The following is a 20111-nucleotide window of genomic DNA, read 5'->3' as shown; positions in this document are numbered from 1 at the left end:
TTTATTTATCGATGTGGAAAAAGCCTATGATGCTGTACCACTGATGCAACTTTGTCAATTACTAGAAAGAATAGATATATCTCCTATGATTCCCAGATTAATTTGGAATTTATATGCTGATCGAAAAATTTTTGCCTGGTTTCAAAATTCTATCCAGGGGCCTAGATTCACAACTACAGGAATTCCACAAGGAGCTCCACTCAGTCCTATACTATTTAATATATACACACAGTCTCTACACAATGAACAATTGGAGGATTTTGAACTTATTCAGTATGCAGATGATTTCTGTTTTTACAGAATTACTCCACAAGCAACACAGGGATTAATAGACATGACACGTTTAATACATAAACTTCAAGCATGGTTTTATGAAGTAGGTTTATCTTTCAACCTTAATAAATCTCAAGTTATGATTTTTAATTCTCGTAGCCAAAATGTATTTCCTAATAATATTAATCATATTTCTGACATCCCAGTGGTTTCTACATGTAAATATTTAGGAATTCATTTCGATCGTAAAAATAATTGGAAACTGCATATAGATTATTTAATAAATAGAGGGAAATCTGTCCTAAACATTCTTCGTGGATTGGCAACTACTAAGTGGGGCAGTCAACCCACAATTATGTTACTATTTTACAGAAACTGCTTTCGTTCCTTATTTGAGTATGCGGCTTTCAGTTACGGTGGTGCGTCCTCAAAACAGTTACAAAAAATTGATGTACTACAACGCAAAGCATTACGAATTTGCTCTGGATTGATGAATTCTAGTCCAAACGTAAGTGTTTATATGGAAAATAGAGAGATGGCTCTATCTCATCGGCGCAAACAATTAACAAATAAATTTCTTTTTCAAACCTGGGAGAATCATAATCATCCATTTAATTTGCTATTTGAAACACAAAAACAGTGGGCAATTATGAATGTTATAGATCCGATCAACCCGAAATTTTATTTTCTTCATTGTTATTGTATGGATCCTGACGCGTACCAAAATTCTTTCACATATCATTCACCTCCAGTATATAAATTAGATTTGCCTCTTTATGCTCAGGCTAACGTCCAATTTTTAGATCATGGTCAGCACGCTCGGTATAGAGAAATATGGCCAGATTTAATTTTCATATATACTGATGGCTCCAAAAAATTTCAGGATGTAGGTTGTGCGTTTTATATTCCTGAAATGAATCAACACCAAATATTTAGGTTACCAGCAGACACTACAATTTTTACAGCAGAATGCTATGCTATTTACCGTGCATTAACTTATTCCATACAAAATAACTATAAAAAAATACTCATTCTAACAGATGCGTTAAGTGTCTTACAGGCACTAACATCATCATATCCTCAACTATGTCGTCAATCTATTTTCATTATATTGATTATACAATTAACTCAACAAGCACAATCCAAAAATATTACTGTTCAGTTTACATATGTCAAGGCACATCACATTAACCAGAGTAATAATATGGCAGATATGTACGCTAAGAGAGCAAGGGATTTACCTCAAATATCTTTCATCAGACTCCCTTATACAGATCTATTACCTAGAGTTAAAATTAAAATAAAAAATCACTGGAAAATTTGGTGCAAGGAACAATTGACGATGGTAGGTCATACATATAGATGGCTGGCGGAATTTGATGCAAGTCAACCATGGTTCCACAGATGTCCTCTTCCAAGACAGGTTATAGTTTTTATTAATAGATTGCGAACTGGTCATGTACGTACACCAGCACATTTAGCGAAAATAGGAATTATACATCAACAAAATTGTACATGTGGTAAAGATAATCCAGATGCCCAACATTTATTTTTGGAATGTGATCAATTCTCTCACCAACGAAACATATTATATAAAAATCTGATAAGATTAAAAATTCCATTTCCTATATCTTTACTTTCTCTTTTATCTGATTTATCAATACCAATTATTTGGATTTTATATGGATACGCTCGAAAATGTCAAATTGAATTATAAACAGAACATAGAATGTAAAAGTGTAAAAATTGAAGATTGTTTAGTGTCATCTGTTGAGTATTGTAAGGAAAAGTTGTGTAACAGAAATCCCATACCACAGACTAATGATGTCCCATAGTATAAATACAGAAACATTGGCCAAAGTCGACAGTGTTTTGTCTGACAGGGTCAGAAGAAGAAGAAGAAGAAGAAGATTACAGACTGGTCGAGTTCGTGTTAAGCGAGTGGCTTCCATCTGTGCACGAGCAGTGACAAGTAAGTACACCATTGAACATCATAATATACTTATAAATATTATCTTTAAGTAGTCCAAAGTAACATTTCACTAATCAAAACCTGTGTAGGTATCACTCTTAGAACTGGTTACAACTTGAACTTTCAGGCGATTTGGCAAATAATTTGTAAGTGGAACGAGACGTTTAAACTTGTTTTGAATCCCCTCTCCCTTACTTTGCGTTTCCACACTGCACATTGCGATACTAGGTTTCGTCCCTTCATTATGTACCACATGAAAATATCAACCTTGTTACTTTACAAACGAGCAGTTGGAACATTTACGAGTGATTGGTTGATTGAATTAAAAGGACAGCTCACATCACGCTTATTTTTCATGTCAATTCTTGGCATCTTGCCACACCGTTCCAAGCTCAACAGGCTAGTACCCCTTCCCATTTTACGAACTAGAAAGGTAATGTTCCTGCATTGGTACAAGAATTACCTATACAAATAGTTTTGGGTAAATTTTTACAACGAAGACATAAAGTTTGCTTGTAGTTCACGTGAATTTTCAAGGGTAACTGTAACCTCGATCATGCGGGTGATATTTCAATATTTTATCTTATGTAGATCTGAAGCACTGCACATAAATGTTCAAGGGAGTGCACAAAATCATATATGTATACGTGAATGTTCTAGATATTAGTTCAACGAATTATTGAATTAAACAACAGGTTAAGAAAGTAACATCAAATTGTCAAAAGCCAGTTTGTAACATTTGTAACTTGATACTAGGCCATTCTCCGTAATGCTATAGCTAACTCATTTTCTGGAAGAAGGACAAGGTCGTGAACTTGTCAGAACGTCAGTCAAACAATGCTGCACCTTTCCAGAGTTCTTGTATGATCATAAGCAAGTTCAATATACTTACATTATAACTTTTAAATTATTGAAAAATAAGCAACTGTCTCTCGAAGAGTTTTTCCCTAACATTGTAGTATCTACATCTAAAAGCAAGCAAGAGTCGTTTTGAAATTCAGTATTAAATATGTTGGAAAAGGAGATTGAGAAACGGCTTGCATTACACCATCCCTCTTATTAACAAGCTATAAAGATAAGATTTATCACATTTATTTAACATTGTGTGTTGAACATGAGTATACAGTCTTCTGAATGACGTATTTAATGTTTACATTATTATATGAAAGGAATCGAAGATTTTATAAACGATTTTGAATATGAAAACATGAATACGTACGTATACATTGTGGCGAAAACAGATTGAAGCCTTGTTACAGTAGTTTGTACATAATAATAAAATTTAAATATATGATATACAAATCGTAAAAATACACGCAAACTTACTTAAAACTATTATAATGCATTAAAATCGTGACTCTAAACAACAACGAGGTAGCCGTAATAATTCTTCCTGACAGTAGATCATTAGTGATAAGTTCGGAGTGAAGGACATAATAATATAGGTTAATAAGTTGCACAAGATAAAAACGGGACGGTGAACAATCAACATATTTAATAGAAACTGGACGTTATGTCCGAAACATTCAAGTACATTGAACCCATGATATAGAACGAATTACACAGAATACATCTGCTTATTATTTATCTTCTTCTGGCCATGAAGACCATACCTTGTAGCCATATCATAATACCTGGACCGTATCATCCCTCCAGGTGTCCCATTAAAAAGAATCAGGAATGCTGATGACCGTATCGATCTGGCGGGCGGCGAATCCTGGTAGACCTTCTCGGAGATGAACTGGGGTAGGTTTTGGTACTGTTCCACCGGGGTTTGCTGAATTTCTATTTGGTATTGTAACGTTGAAGTCGTCGCCATCTGCAGTGTCACGTGAAACACGTCTCTTCAACCACCTGGGATGTACCACTCGTTTGATTCCATCTTCTAGCATGATTTCGTAGAGGATGACATCCCCAATACGACGAATAACAACTCCTGGGATGTAATTCGGAGTACCGTGTTTAGGCGATTGAACCCAAACTGCTGAGTTGATGGCGAAAGTACCATATTTCGATGAAGAGTCGTTCCGAAACTTTGCTGAATTCCTCGGCTTGAACGGAGATTCACTCGACAGAGGCACATTGTTTGGTTCCCACCAAAATCTGGGTCGGTGTTTCAAGACGGAAAGTGCTGGTAGGCTTCCTTTTCCACCCAGTCGCGTGTTCCGAAGGATGAAAAGAAGGTTGGCGATCCCCATATCAAGTTCAAGCGTGCTCAGATTGGGTTTGTCAGTTATAAGCTTGACAAGAGCGGTTTTAACAGTACGAACGTATCGTTCTGCTAAGCCGTTGCTAGGGCTGTGATAAGGCGGTGAAGTAACATGTTTGATGCCATTCTTAAGGCAGAAGTTACGAAATTCGAGAGAAGTGAACGTTGGGCCGTTGTCGGATACGATAGTATTTGGTATCCCTAGAGTGGCGCAAGATTGCATAAGCCAGCGGATCGTTTCCTTTGTGTCTAATGTGTGTACAGGCCACACTTCTGTCCACTTGCTGAAGGCGTCTACTATCAGTAGGAACTTACGCCCTGCAAAGAAAAAGTGGTCTATATGCCATCTCTCGTTCACGTACGAAGCGAGAGGCCATGAAGAGTCGGGTCCGTTGCGGACCTTAGGAGCATTAGCTCGGCATGTATTGCAGCTCGCTACAAAATCCGTAATCTCTGCTGACATGCCTGGCCACCAAATTCTGGATAGACACAATTCTTTCATACGAGTTGAACCTATGTGTCCATCGTGTAAAGCTTTAAGAATTTCATTCCGTTTAACTGTGGGAATGATAAGTCTACCCGACCACATGAGCGTTCCCTGCTCGTACGTAAGGTGAGCTCTTCTTTCGAAGAAAGGTGCGAGCTTCTTCCGTTTGGTAGACGTGTCGTGTTGATATGGCCAACCATTTACTACACAGGAGACAACTAATGAGAGCAGTGGGTCTTCTGAAGTGGCGTTCTGTATTGAGTCTCGAGAAAGAGGAGCGTCTTCAATGAACCCGAAATATGCATGAAGTTCTTCTTCTCCAGCTGGTATTGTGTCACGTGTTTGCGTAGGCAACCTGCTTAGCATGTCAGCTATGGAATATTATATCGGTATGAAGATAAAAGTAGAGCCCATCTCATCAATCTATTGGATGAATGTTTTAAAATGGCTCGATCCGGAGAAAATATAAACTTTACAGCACGTGCGTCTGTAACAATCTCGAACTTGGATCCGAGTAAAAATTTGTGAAAACGCTTGATACCGTGAACTATGGCTAGAGCTTCTCTCTCTACCTGGGAGTATCTCCGCACTGTCTCACTGAAGGTGGTAGAAGAGCAGGCGATGGTCTGTAGACCGCTATGAACTCGATGACACAATTGCGCGCCACAGCCGAAAGGAGAGCCATCTGTGATAAGTACAACTGGCTTTGTTGGGTCGAAAGGAACAATAAGATTTACCTGTCGAAGTTCCGCCATGATGCTGTCGAACTCGTGTTGACAGTTATCGTCCCAGTTCCAAGAGACGTTTTTCTTGAGTAAAGAAAGCAAAAAGTGAAGTTTCGAAGCTAAGTTGGGTACAAACTTTCGATGAAAGTTAATCATCCCGATGAAGGAACGTAATTGTGATTTGTCTTGAGGTGGTGGAGAATTTAGGACGGCCTCCAAGTTCTTGTCTGACGGCCGTATACCATTGATGTCAATCTTGTATCCTAGGTACTCGATAGATGAGGTTAGCAATTGGCTTTTGCTGGCGCTCGCTTTGAGATTGTGTTTGGCCAGACGATTCAGGACATCACACGTGCGTGTGAAGCATTCTTGCAATGTTTCACCTCCGATGATGACGTCATCAAAGTAGAAGGAAACTCCGGGAATGTCATCTAGGATCTTCGCTAGGACCATTTGAAACAGATCTCCACTTATGTTTATGCCAAAAGGTAGTCTGTGAGGTTTTATATAATCCCCAAGGTGTGTTGACGACAGTGATGCGTTTGGCAGCTTCAGAAAGTTCCAACTGTCCGTAAGCCATTTGAAGGTCAATTACCGTAAAGTATTTACACCTGGCCAACTTAGAGAAAATATCCTCCACTCTAGCAATGGGAAACTTGACGTTTTCAGTCATTTTATTCACCGTTCCTGAGAAGTCAGTGCAGAGACGAAGTGAGCCATCTTTCTTGGTAACAACGACAAGTGGCGAAGCCCAATCAGAATATTCGACCGGTTCCCATAACCCTACTTTCACTAGATTTTGAATAGAATCGTTAACACGGTCTCGAATACCGTAAGGAACTTCGTAATGTCTACGAAATATCGGTGCAGAGTTGGATCTCAGTGGTATATCGACCAAATAAGGTGCAACGGGCTTGGACAAACCACCATCAAAGATTTTCTCGTATCTAGAAGAAATTTCTCGCCTTAGGTCGTCGGTACCAGCGTTAGTAATAGTACCTTGCACTGTGTTAGTTGAAAGAACACTGGCTGTAACTAATAATCGCCTCCAAGATGGTTGAATAATGTCCAACCATGTACGACCGATCAATGGATATGAAAGTTCTGACAGAGAAAGACAGGTAAAGTATAATCCCTATTATCTAAGTATAGTTTGACTGATGTTTGTGCTGTAACACGTACATATCCTTCGTTTAAACCTCGTAATCGTAGGCTGGAATTAGATTTAACATAGTGTGGAAACAACTGGTCAAAATACTTTTCGTTGAAAAGAGTAACAGCAAACCCAGTATCTACTTCACATTTAACAATACACTTATTCATTTGGAGATTTATTATGAAGCTATCCGAACTGAATTGCTGCTCCAAAATGTGTTGAGTAGAAGTAAGCAGTGTGGAATGATGACTGAGCGCATCAGTGTTGAGATGGTTGAAGCTGAACGTAGACAACTCATCGGATGTTGTGTTCCGTGAGGTTGAACTGAACGTTCTATTCACGGCTCTATCTTCCTGCTTCTTTCTGTATCGTATATTCCAATGGTCTTGTCGTTTGCAGTAGCTACAGATTGCGTTTCTTGCCGGACATAGACCTTGTGGGTGATTCTTTGTGCAGTTGCCGCACTGGGAGTGAGGATTTTGCTTGGTAGAAGTTGAGTTATGAGGTTGATTGTAGCTGTTCTGCCTCGTTTCGCCCGAGCGGAAATTTGTTGAAGGGCCTGTTTGACGATCTGGATTCATCAGCGTCAAATTTCTTGAATTGGTGGCAAAAGTCAGAGAATCTGTATTGTACTTATTTGAGAATAATTTAACTTCTTGCTCTAATAACTCACAATGCAAAGCAATTTCTTGACATCTAGCAAAGGAAAGATCACTTTCAGATAATAATCTTTTTCGAGTACTGTCTGACTGTACACCAACAAGGAATTGTTCAACAAGTGTCTCATCTAAATACTGTTCATACGCACATTTGGCTGCTTGTTGTTTGATTCTCACTACGAATTGAGTAACTGATTCTCCTGGAGACTGAATACATTTTCGAAACTTGAACCTCTCTGTAAACTTGTTTGTTTTGGGCCTGAAGTGCTGAACCATTTTGTCGTGAATGACAGCATATGTTAGATTACATGGCATTTCAGGAGCCGTAATATTGCGAAGTACTTGGAAAGCCTTAGGACCAATAACTGCTAATAGAACTGCTGCTTTTCTTTCATTTGCCACATTCTGGGCAAGGCAGAGTTGATCAAAACGCATGAAATAACTCTCGATATCTTCATTTTCTTCAGCAAATTCGCTGAATGTAATGTTGAGAGGCATGTTGTTGAAACGTCAAATTACGTTAACTGATAGAAATAACTGGAAAATATAAAAGTTACGATGTGTAACTGAAACTTGCTTTTGCTTAAAATCACCGTCTTGTTGATTTGCTACATGAAATCGTACTTGTCACTATCCCGTGTCGATATGATTAGAATCCTTCAAATCTTCTATTCACTGTCAATCCTCTGTTCACTGTCCACAGCGCCAAATTGATAAGTTCGGAGTGAAGGACATAATAATAATATAGGTTAATACTAAGTTGCACAAGATAAAAACGAGACGGTGAACAATTAACATATTTAATAGAAACTGGACGTTATGTCCGAAACATTCAAGTACATTGAACCCATGATATAGAACGAATTACACAGAATACATCTGCTTATTATTTATCTTCTTCTGGCCATGAAGACCATACCTTGTAGCCATATCATAATACCTGGACCGTATCAATTAGAGTGCGCGTCAAATCTCCTGCATATGGAGATAGCCAATAGCAGCGCACTGGGCGATATCCAATAGCAGCGCACTGCATCGGTGCCATGTCGAAATCTCACACGGAAAAGAGACAGCGTGGTTGAGCGAAACGCTTTGTCACGGAACTAGGCACCGCCGCACGTCTGTGATTCGCTCGTGCTGTTCAGCCGTTCAAAGTCATATGCAGGAGATTTGACTCGCACTTTAGATGGACATTTAAGTACATGTTTTTGTTATATTTCTGGTAGCTAAATACACAATTTCCTCGCAATCAATGTGTATTTGCTACAAGATACAGTATAGTTTCCAGGGTTAGGCGCATGGAATCTGCCCACCAAAATATTCTTAACGAAAAATAAATTTTTCTCTTCTTAATTATAATATAGGATGTAATACATCTATATTGCATCTTATCTACCAATTTTTTCTTGGTTACATTGTATACAAAGTTTCAGACCGCTTCCTTATAATAAAAACATACTAATTTCTAGCTTTCGATATAATACAGTGTAAATTCTCTCCCCCCCCAAACCCATACACACTTTTTGTCCCCGCACTATGGTGCTAAGCCTTATCTACCTGTGGATTTGACCCAAAATCATCTGCCCGAATTCCATTTTCAATTGCAGTAAGTAGAAAGTAAGCTGTCCTTATCCCTCCCCACCCCCCGCTCAGTTAAGATACCTAATCGCAACTCCTGTGTGCATACATTTTTAAACAACAAAAACAACATGTAACAAACGCAAGTGAACGAAAGACTGTAATATATATACACACACACACACACACACACACACACACACACACACACACACACACACACACACACACACACACACACACACACACACACACACACAGTAAACCCTCGTTAACACGAATATCAAGGGACCGAAACATCAAGAGTTTGTGTTAAAAAGATTCGTGCTGACCGGGAACTCAATTTTATTGTTGCAATACAGTTCTTTCTACACATAACCTTTACAATATGTATTATGTATGTCATCATAGAAACACTACTACAGTACTACAGTAATTAACTTTTAAAAAAAACACTCACAGATCATTTTCTGTGAAAAATTCCTGTATATTGCGCTTGCAGACGGGAACGCAAATGCCTGGTAACTTCACGGCCGACTGTATGTACTCATAGCTTCCGTAAAACTAACGTTTTAAAGTGTCCAATAGAATAGAAAAACACATCTGAACACACAACTGAATTTGTTGGTTAAATACGTATAAGCTCATTGTTGACGCGATGATCGCTATTGTCGAGCAATTGCACCCAAGTTCTAATCTTGATGTTACTCGTACTGGCTATGTTTTAAAGAATAGAAAAACACATTTGAACACATTGTTGATCTGAATCTGTTGGTTAAATACTGCATAAGTTGATTGTTGACAAGATGATAGAGATTGTTGAGCGAATTCTTACATACCTAAAGTTCAAATCACAAACCCTGAGACCTTCTGTAAACAAAACCACCTGCATGCAGAAAGCATTGCAAACTCATAGAAGTAAAATAATCCACACGAAAATCCAGCGTTGTTACAGGGTTCATAAACCTAAGGTAAAACAATGGCCAATTTGTAGTATGGGATACGCTGCCCCAAATGACGTCTCACTTTAAACCCAATGCTCTTTCTTTTTTTACTTAGCTATTGCTTCACCTGTATGGTTAACTCTTTGCACCAGTCATCATTTCCCATAAATTTGGTTTCTTTCTTGCATGTGAATTGAATATATTTTACTTGCATTTTTTATACAAAATGATATAACATGGTTATGTATATTTCTAAAGATGATATAGATAGGAGTGTATTTGAAATTTGTTTGTAGATTTTATGTAAATTGTAACTTATGTAAATAAAATATATAATGGGCATAAACAGCCATATGCATTGCTGTAAGTCTAATAAATATATTGATGATGATGATCAAAACAAGACAAAGAAAGTTCGTAAATTTATTGCGGTTGGAAACTTTGACAAGCATCCTAATAACGATTTTTGTTCCGCCAAATATAGTGCACTTCGTAAAATAACTTGGTGACATGGCAAGGCAAGATAAGTGTGAACATTTTGTACTAATATGCATTGTAACTTTCAATGAGCTTAGAGATTTGTGTACATAATGATATTTTATAACATTGGTTATTTTCTAAAAATAATCATGTGAACAGCAAGGAAGTAGTGCAACTTAGTAATATCACAGATTAATAAGATCGCTTACTTCCTATCTCTCCTTTGTAATCTGTGCGTATACCAAACCGGACATGTGGAGCCACCCTACGGCTGTTTCGAAACGTAAAGCGTTGTCATAGCAACCTCTCCGCCAATCATATCTTACTCTTGGCAGTGACAGTTGAATGCGTCTCAGCGCAATGATCCGCTCACCCCACCCTTCCATTCCTGCTTTTATTTTCTGCTAATAATTTGGGACATATCTCGTAAGGTCGAATTAATTATTTTATTTAAGTGCATAAAAATGTTCTACAAGGATAAATACCATTGTTCAGTTAATGCACGTTACGTTTGAATGATTTCTACATCTAAGTTACGAGATATACAGAATAAGTAGCCCAGAAGCACAACATACGAAAATAATTTCAAGTTCCTGAAATTCCAGCACGTAAATCATTCCGTTGTGCATGAAAAATGGTCCGTGTATTATCTGTGGTAATAAGTATTTTTATGTCGTATTCTCCCTCTTATGCGTTGCTTTTCTGACATTTTGGGCAAATCGCGATTTTATCTTGTGTAAACTCTACAGCGATTACTTTGTTCGTAGATCAATGCGTTTTACCCTTCCCTCGTCGTTGTTTATTTAGCGTCGCATTTTTCCAATTTTAGGCTAATCGCGACGATGCTATGAAAAATTGATGACACAAAGAAAGCTCTAACACGGATTCGAACCCAGGACCCCTGCATTAACCGAACAATGGTATTTATCCTTGTAGAACATTTTTATGCACTTATATAAAATAAATACTACGACCTTACGAGATATGTCCCGAATTATTAGCAGAAAATAAAAGCAGGAATGGAAGTGTGTGGTGAGCAGATCATTGCGCTACCCAAAGTGTTCTAAAGGGCGCTCGAGCCATGTTGCAACATTTCCCAAATTGTCTCTTTCTCTTCATAACAATTTCTGCACAGTTTAACGTGGGTGGCAATCTGCAGGATACAGCACACTTAATACCAGCAACTGTTTCTGGTGCTGTCACTGTAATTTTCTCCCTTGTGTAGGCCTACCATATTCAATCGCAAGATGTAGACACTTCTGATTTACCAACGTAGAAAATTCCATTCATCTGTCTATGGCCTCATAAAATTGGGGACCTACAAGTGAGTAGCGTAACCCAGTCTGGGAAATCTCCTATAACAGCTGACAGGCACGTATCCAGGAATTCCTTTCGGGGGGGGCTCAGCACCATTTTTTTAAGGGGTATAGTAAGAACCTCACAATTGTATGTTTAAGACCAGTGGTGGCAATTGGGTTCCAAAACGAGGGGGGGGGGGGTGCGGAGGGCGTTGCAAGGAAAGTTTACTTTCTCTTGGTAGCCAAGGCTAAACATTAAGATGCCATAATGTTGAGGCAAGAAAATAAAAAATGGGGAGCAACTATCCCTTAAATCGTTGCCACTGTAAGGCTATCATTTTAATCAGAACGTGAAATCGGAACATTTTTTACCACTTGACTCCTCTGTTTCCATGCATTAATATTGTGTGCCGGAACCATCTCACTATGTGTGTTTGTCCATTTCTTCTCATCAGGTATAAAAACATCTATGGTATCTTTGAGTGTTTTTACGAAGCTGTTACACATGCACGGGATGGACAATCCACTCGACAACGCGAGATTCAAATTGTGGGTTGCGAACTGGACGCAGACAGCTCTCGAATATTTCTCTCTGATTCGAGTCTGAACACCACTAACGTGTCTTGTCCTCCCATTTTTTCAGCTCTTATAAAAGTCGAAACCCACCAAATTGTTCAGATTCAGGCCTTAGCACTCACAAGTGTTCAAAAATACCTGTCACAGCTTCCGCTGTCTTGTTATATATCGGCACGAAACAAAGGAAGTCTTCTCGAATACAGGTGGATCACGAAACAATTAATGCATAATGAAAACCCTTTCGTTCCCAACACATCTAATGTTTCGTCTCCCAGTATGATCAAATGCTTACTCATTTATCTCCAGTGACGTGCCCAAGGGAGGGTTGGTGAGGTAATAACCCCATTTGACCCAGTATTCCTTAATAAAAAAAAAAGAGGAACGTCAAAGACAGGGAAAAAATGGCAAAATCAGGACTGACTACCAAAAATAGTATGCGTAACCCCTCTCCCTTCCGAAAATCCTGGGCACGCCTCTCTTTATCTCGGACACATTTTTTAAAATGAACTCACCAGAAGTTTTTATCATCGTATTGGAGATTGAAGTAAGATGCGTTCTTCCTGCAGGTTTGAATATGATCCTTTAGGGTGCTGTCGTCTGCCTGCCTTCACACCTAACCTTAACAAGGCCCTAATTTTCCATCCTTGTGACTTGGATTTTCAAGACTTAGGAAGGTTTCAGACCGAAGGGACACGGGATACATGTCGATTGGAATGGGCCAATCAACAGCAACGTTTCACACCGTAGCGACACAAAAGGCCACACAAACCTAATTTCAACTTGTGAAATCCTCAGGCGACACGGTGTGAAATCTCCCTTATTAGGCCACTGTCATTGTCATCTCGAAGTAGTAGCTCTTGTTGACCACAGAAAAAATTATCCTCAACCGGTGATAATGCTCCTCAGTTTTCTTCCCTCTCCTATATTTTCTGTGCTTGTTCACTATACAGGCAACACCTTACGATTTGATATACACAGGACATGTACTATGTAGACATTTTAACGAAAAATCGGTTGAAGTCAAGGATGACTAGGTAGAGCCCTGATTTGGGTCCTGGTAGAACCTGCAATTTCCGCCTAAAATGTCTACATATGCAACATCTTCTTGCTTTCTCTTCTCGACATTCATAAAATTTTCGGCTGTCTCTTTATGGTAGTTAAGTGTTTGAATGTGTTTCGAACCCAGTAGGCTTAAACAAAAGTATTTTTTTATACCATGAAATTCTCAGACTGCATATACGAAATTTAGTTCTGGCAAAACTAAATCATCACTCAAAACTTTGATTTTCAGTTGATCTATGCAGTTTATTTCTGTTTTAATATCCGGTACTGATGAAATATTCACTTTAAAGAGAGAGAGAGAGAAAGAGAGAGAGGCCTTGATCTCTTCGGCCCTCGAACCGAGCTAGCACTACTCTGAGGCCCTGGAAGTTCTGCTGTCGTCAAGGTCTTCATTTTCGAATCACTATATCTTATAAAGCAACCAGAGGACGCTGACTGATCTGATCACCAATCGACTGTATGAATTGTCACACTTACCTCTGAAATCTCATTAACCGATTCTTTGTACAGATCAATCGAAAAATTGAATCGGCGTATTTATATCCTCATTATATTGTAGAACGTTCCGCAGATAAAACGATTCGTTAATATCGCCAGTAATTGACTCCTTCTCTCATTCAAGAACGTACCCTCTCCTGCCTTCCAGAGATTAGAAATTACAAAGAATCGCCCTACGTGTGGCTCTACCTTTGTTGTGCAGCTTCCAAATGCTGACAAGTCTCTACATAGTCCTCAAGTGCGCTGAAACAACACCGAAAGCGCAAGAAAAGTGTACGTGCAATATTACCAACAACAGGGTTATATAACATTCTCCGTCTTGCCTCGATACTTGTCTATCTCCTTAAATCATCGTCACATTATTCAAAAAGCCAAAAAACTAATTTTATCTAGTGTAAAATAAAAAAAATCCTGGGGGGGGGGGCTCGAGCCACATCAACCCCACCTTGGATACGTGCTATTGACAATAATAGGGTTATAGAACACTCACCGTCTTATCTCGATAATTATTTCTCTCAGATTTATAAATTTATTATCTTCACATTATTCAAGACGCCAAAAATCTAATTTTATCTAGTGTAAATTTAAAAATTTCCTGAGAGGCGGGGGGCTCGAGCCACCTCATCCCCACCTTGGCTACATGCTATTAATAATAACAGGGGTATAAAACATGCTCCGTCTTGCCTCGATAATTATCTCTCTCCTTACATTATTTTCACATTATTTAAGAAGCCAAAAACCTAATTTTATCTAACGTAAAGTGAAAAATTTCCTGGGGAGAGGGTCGAGCCCCCTGTGCCCCATCTTGGATACGTGCTATTATCAATAACAGGGTTACGAAACATTCTCCGTCTTGCCTTGATAATTATTTTTTTCCTTAAATTATTGTCACATTATTTTATTTCACACCACAAGAAACAAAAAAAACTCATTTTATCTAGTGTAAAACTAAAACTTTCGGGGGGGGGCTCGAGCCCCCTAAGCCCCCCCTCTGGATACGTGCCTGAGCTGAGGGTTCGATGTGCTGACCCTAGGTCACCCCATTACTGGTTGAAGATCTCCACACCTCTAGGTAGGGTTGTGGGAGGCAGACTGGCAGTCAGTTGATAGGCCAAGGACCTTCCAGGGCTGTAGAGCAGTGGATCTCAACCTTTTTCAGTCGGGGACCCACCTTGAAGGATATTACACTTCATGAGACCCATAAGATGGGAACAAGCGGAATTACTTTGTAGGGGTGTGCACCTAGTCTATAATCACATATTTGCTCTTTTACAACAACACGGCCTGAATTTAAATTGTTAAAACAATATATCTAAGTAATTTAAGGTAATAGGTTTTTAAGACCCAGTTAACAAAGTTTCGAACCCAACTTCCCGACCCACCAAATGTCCCCTCAGGACCCAGGAGTTGGTCGCACCCTATAGGTTGAGAAACTATTCTGTAGAACCATGGGTTATGTTATGCTGTAGATGAAAGTAAATATTTTACACTACAGTTAATTTCTATCACAACTTACATTCAGTGTTCTGTAGATGAAATTGTATTTTGGACAATACGACATAGAAACTAGTTCAGTGCCATCTGCCATGAGAGAATAGAATAAAATAATAGTTATTAGTGACACAGCTCATTGGGGAAGTTATCAAACAGAATAATTTCTGGAATAAAATTGTAATTGTTTTAATTCTATCAGTCTATTTCTCTGTAAAAACTACTATGATGATGATAATGAATAGTTATGGGAAAATAGAGTAAGAAAAGGTCACACCTTACACAAGTTAACCTAGAATGCCTATAGAGCAACCACCCCATCTCGAAGTTGTACCTATATGGAGACGCATAGTGGTTCAGATCCCACTTTAAACTGTAGTTCCAGTCCCGATTGGCCTTACTGTGAATAAAGTTGACTTAAGACACCAAATCAATCAATCAATCGATCAATCGAAGTTGTATGAAATTTCACTTTTCTGGTTTGCATGAGAGTAATTTCAACCCATTTCTAGAAACGTGTGACTGTTTGTAAGATATATTATTAACTAATCACTGCATGCTTATTCATTTTAGTATTTGTCAAAAATCCCTAATTTTTAATCTAGAATGGGAGTAGGAGTATGTCATACAAGCGAGTTTTGTTCGAAGTTACTTACTGGAACCACTCTACATATTGACTACAATTTCATCATATAGCATTACATACCTATTTCATAGTTACACAAAAATCTGGACTCGAAATATGAATGTCTTAGAATAAAAAACAAAGCAGTCATTGAGTATGTAGGATCAAACTAGATAAGCACACTCCCAGCCCCCCACTCTTAAACACACACACAATGGAATGAAAAATACACCACTGAAAGATCTTATACTGCACAGATATGTATTTTATATATTCATATACTTAATACAGTACTGAAGATGATACAATCCATGCATTCAGAATAAATATTGCACATGAATTTTTAAAGCTAATTAAAAAACAAAAGAAATGTGCAAATTTCCAGCTAATGACAAAGAAACCAACAGTATTTTTTGCAATTTAGAGAGATTTCACACCAAAGTGACATGTGACATATGCCACTTGGAAATGAACCAATGAACAGCAACATTTCGCTCATAGTGGATGCCATATTGACAAAATCCCTGCTAGTTCTAAATAATGTCACACATGTTTCTAGTAAGTCTAAAAGAAAGTGAACATAAAGAGTTAATAAATAATCATTCTTTCAAGCTTCACACTATCAGGTCGATCATTGGTGCATGTTTCTCATATCATCCCTTCCATCAAGAAGTAAATTTAACTTGGCCTCGTATTGAACATAGGTGTCTCACTCATGATGATTTGCTGCAAGGGCTAGACCATCCAATGTGTCATGTCTAAATGTTAAGTGATTGGCTTATTCCTACCTAATGTGTAGATTATACTTTCCTCAAACTTTTGATCTTACCAATTATTGACCAGATTGGGAGATAATGACAGCACTTTAACAAATGTCATTACCCTTTTGAGAAGAGCTTGGCTCTTATACTGTCTCTGAGGAAGTTCGTAGTTTTGTGTATATCCTTTGCAAGTCTTTATAACATTTCACTTTCAACCTTTCTCAAGGGGCTCTTCACACCCATTTTTTAACTCAGGTATGGGTTCGATACCCGGTGGAGACCCAAAGTGTTTCGGATCCCACTTTAAACGGTAGTTTCAACCAAATTAGCCTTTCTGTGCATAAAGTAGACCTAAAAGAACAGTTCAAACTCAAGTAAGGATATTAGATAAGAGGAATCTTCCTCACATACATTGAATGGCCCAATATGGTCATTATGCCTACAAGTCCCAAAATTTATTTCAAGCATCTTACTTCCAATTACACATATAAATTATATTGTTAGCATTAAACATATGGAATATAAAGTAAAAGACTATAAGAAATCCTTAAAACCCTACATCAAATAATTTCCACTGTATTGAATATTATCATAATATTGTTAATGAAATTCCATTAGACAAACCATTGTGTCATACTGATAGGTTTCTTGGTCGGACACTCACTATGGTGACATGTTATACTTCACCAAGAATGAATTTACTTGTTGAAATACTCCAGAAGAAGAGAACAGTTTCAGAGTAAGTACATTACTCTTAATGATTTAATACTCATACTGTGGAAATGTAAAACATTATATTCTATTGCTAATAACAAATGTAAGGGAAAATAAGCAAACACGTTGTTATTCAGATATATATATATTTATTGAATCACTAGTAATTAATATATTTTGCATAAGGTATGATAATCTCCTTGAGGTCCTACAGACTTTCACTGGAATAAAAGTTACTGAAATTATTAAAGCATCATTAACACACTCAACAAACACTTCCATAGTAGGTTCACATATGTACAGTCTCAAACAGAAAAATGTGTGCATTTTATTTTCTTTAATCAAACTGTTCAAATATTTTACAGGACTGTTTAGCTGAAAATCATATCTTTTTCATCCATCCTGCTTTTAATATTTAGTGAAACATTAAATACATTTGTTTCTAACATCCTCAAGCAATGTATCGTGTTGTTAGGTGTTATGTACTTTAAGCAAAATGTATCTCTAAAGCATATATTTTTTTAATGCAGAAAAGGGAAAATACATTTCTTATGCATGAGCCACATAACTTATGACAATGTTATTCCATAAGAAATGCAATATACTTACTTGGTTCTACATCTGGGTATGCATCATGCACTAACTTATTTCTATTAGAATTCATAAACATTTTCTCTGAAAAATTGTCTCCACAAACTCTGTAACTTTTGTATGTTTTGAGCCTCAAGTCCTTTCGCCATATTTTCTCCAACTATATCTCAGCTCTACGAGAAAAATAAAAGACGAAAAGTTATTTTAGAAACATATAACTATGCAAGACAAAGCATTCTGCATTTTATGTCACTCAAAAAATATAAATTCCAAGATGCAAGAGTTGTTAGTGAACTAAGGTCAAAGCGTGTCAACACAAAGACAAGTTACTGAAAATGAATATGCATTAGATCACTATCTGTATCTTTTGAATAAAGTAGTGTCAAATGTATAAAGGTCCATTCTATGATAGCTCCTTCAACAATTGCGCAAAATCTTACGAGCTTGTCACCATTCAGTTGATTTATTTTTACTCAATTTTCACATTATTTCTCATCGTAACTACTTCTTATGGCACCATACAGTGTGTGGTAATGCAAATAAAAACATATTATAGATATTGCACTAAACTTCCTAACATATGAAGCAAAGTTTTACCACATTATCTTTTAGAAAGAGTCCCTGAAGCTTACTGCCTAACCTACAACTGGCTAACAATGCAATTTTTGTCATTAAATGGATCATGGAATCTATTCCCGGGAGTGCTTTCAAGAAAAATGTTATGACACAACATATTTCTGAAGAAGATACCAGGAGAGGAAATATGTCAACAAATCAAAATCACCCATACCATCTAGTAGATCAAAGCCCATGACCAGCAACAAGAGCTATTACAGCAATAATATTAATTACAGGTATAATTAGATGATTCCATCAACAAAATATATTATTATTAATAATAGGAGTAACATCCATAATTCTGTAGGGTTGGATTAAAGCACATATATTAAAATGCGATTTGAAACACAAAATCTTCCTCCCGTGGCACCAGTGAGAAAGGATTATTCTTTACAGTAACACATGTGTAAATGTTCGTAAAATATTTTGCATATATTGCACATGTAGGTTAGTTACACTAATTTCGTTTCCAAAACTAGTGATTACTTATGATTTGGTTCAATGTATGCTTTCGTAGATAGGTTAGGCAGGCCAGGTTTGGTTCTCTTAGCATTATAAATAAATTCCCTAAATTCATTTTACTAAGGTTCCGATTTACTTCTACATTAATTCCCACTAGTCTACGATACTTACAGTCCCTTGTCAATGGAAAATACATTGTCCTTGGGAAGCGTGCAAGCTTCCGTAAGGTAATTTTTAAGTTGTTTTTTCAACATAAATATTTTTTTAAAAAAATCCAAAGAGTGCTAATTACTTTAAGAAAGGTTCAAATTTCGTGTGACAATGATTGCTAAAATTCTACGTTAATTAGTCTTCCTGCTAAGAGAATTTTTAAAAAAATCATAGAACGATAGGAACCGTTACCTTAGGTTTCATTGCTTTAATATTTACACGCTTTTTTTCATCTCCTGTACTTGTTGACAAAGTTTTAAATGCTAGAAGAAATAAACTTCATGCAGAAGCGAATAGCGCGATAACTTGCAACTTTCTGCATTATAACATCGTATAAAGTCTAAGAGCGGGGATCGTAGATAGGCTATGACAGCCTTTAGCCACTCGCTTGTTAGGCGAGAGGAACGTTGTAAAAGGAAGGGGGTAGCTCTGGAGAGCACGTCGACACTTAACTACAAGGGGACTAGCCCCGTAAGTAAGAACACACGGACATATATTTAAACACTACCTTTGACTGAACAGGCAGGGGAGGAAAGACAAGGAATGTTCGTTACCTGGAGTTCTACGGCGATCTCTTCTCCGCTGGTCCTTGGATCGACGAGGTCCTACTCTGAAAGGAAACGGACGAGGGAGCAACTCCGGGCTCCAAACTCTGTACTTTCGCCGACCGATATTCTAACGATAACTTTAACTTCCCGATTGTTCGTTTGCTCCTTTTTCTG

The 20111-nt window shown here is 37.7% G+C and overlaps 1 protein-coding gene across 1 annotated transcript in view; it reads left to right on the top strand.

Annotated features, from left to right (window-relative positions):
- Positions 1–2191: 2191 nt before the first annotated feature.
- Positions 2192–20111, top strand: part of LOC145986675 (putative fatty acyl-CoA reductase CG5065) — a 138759-nt gene continuing 120839 nt past the window's right edge. Inside the window, exon 1 of the mRNA XM_083120971.1 lies at positions 2192–2245. The gene's annotated coding sequence lies outside the window, so the exon portion shown is untranslated. The remainder of the gene's footprint in view (positions 2246–20111) is intronic.

The sequence above is a fragment of the Lepisma saccharinum genome, chromosome 4 (assembly GCF_977018435.1).
Source record: "Lepisma saccharinum chromosome 4, izLepSacc3.1, whole genome shotgun sequence".
Lineage (NCBI taxonomy): Eukaryota > Metazoa > Arthropoda > Insecta > Zygentoma > Lepismatidae > Lepisma > Lepisma saccharinum.
This window is presented reverse-complemented; position numbering and strand designations above follow the sequence as displayed.